We start from the raw sequence: 1,202 nt of genomic DNA, 5'->3' as shown, positions 1-1,202 counted from the left end.
GTGTTTCCACGTCCACCTGCAGGCGGGCGGTGGTAACCCCGCAAGGTCAGACCTTGCGGGAACAACACCTCCCGCCTGCAGGACTCGAGATCGGTCAGTCCAGAATTAACTGTGGCAGCGGGTTTACCGCCACTGTTATTTCTGGACCGCCCGAACTGTAATGAGGCCCAGAGTCTTTTTTCTGGCCTATCAGACCTTTGGGCTGCTTTCAGGCATACATCACTAAGCCATTGTGATGTGTCTTCTCTCTTTCTATGCAACATGGACCATGACCCTTTGCATCTCTAAATGCAATAGTCTGACAAACAAATCAGTTATTTTGGATTAAAAGAGCAGTGAATAAACTTGGATCATTGTTTTTTTACCCTCATATTCATATCTCCTCCATAAATAATTGTTGTCTGGCTAAAGGTACACCATATCAAGTGGGCCTATGTTAAAAAGCCTGCAAATTCTGGCGTCATAAATACCGTGTGGGGTGACTTTAACTTTGTGCACTTCGGCAGCACACGTACCAAATCAGAATGATACAAAGTAGATGAGCATGGACCCTGCATAAGGATGACGTGTGAAATCGTGGAGTTCCGTACTTATCATCACCTGTCAAGCGAGAAACATTCTTTACTTGTAAGTCTTATTGAGAGAATAAACAGAACTCCATTCAATTCTATGTCTTGTGGCTCTAAAAATGTAGTGTTTCAAAGGTATTTGTCTCTGATTATACCAAACTTAGCGCTATGGCCGTGTCTCCTTCTTGTTGCATATTGTCTATGTAGCACATGGCACTACATTGCTCGCTGGCTTTAGGCATTGTTATCACACATTGCTTAACGCTACCTCATTAAATACTTAAAATGTCTTGTGGACTTTGCTTTTAGGTGTGTGATTTTCTTATTGATTTAAATATCCTTCAAACACTGCCTTATCAATTGCCACTTTCAAACCGTGCTTCAGGACTTGAAGGCTGTGTGTAGCAGAAGTTTGTTTGTTTGTTTGTTTATTTCCTTTCTATAGCGCACCTGACCCTGAGGTATCTGGGCGCAATTAGGTCACAGTAGTAGTGCTACAGACATAGGCCCTCATTACGACCCTTGCGGAAAGCGACTGACCGGACCGCCACAGCGTAAATAGCGTTTCCGCCATAGCACGAAGGAGCAAACTGCGGCCCATTCCGACCCATCGAGCACGAGCACCACGGCATG

General features: G+C 44.6%; 1 non-coding gene across 1 annotated transcript; it reads left to right on the top strand.

The window, feature by feature from the left end:
- Nucleotides 1-492: 492 nt before the first annotated feature.
- LOC138468664 (U6 spliceosomal RNA) lies at nucleotides 493-596 on the top strand. The gene has a single exon (XR_011268406.1). It is a non-coding gene; the product is annotated as a U6 spliceosomal RNA (small nuclear RNA).
- The last annotated feature ends 606 nt before the right edge of the window (nucleotides 597-1,202 follow it).

This window comes from Ambystoma mexicanum, chromosome 4q, assembly GCF_040938575.1.
Source record: "Ambystoma mexicanum isolate Mex_15411 chromosome 4q, UKY_AmexF1_1, whole genome shotgun sequence".
NCBI lineage: Eukaryota > Metazoa > Chordata > Amphibia > Caudata > Ambystomatidae > Ambystoma > Ambystoma mexicanum.
This window is presented reverse-complemented; position numbering and strand designations above follow the sequence as displayed.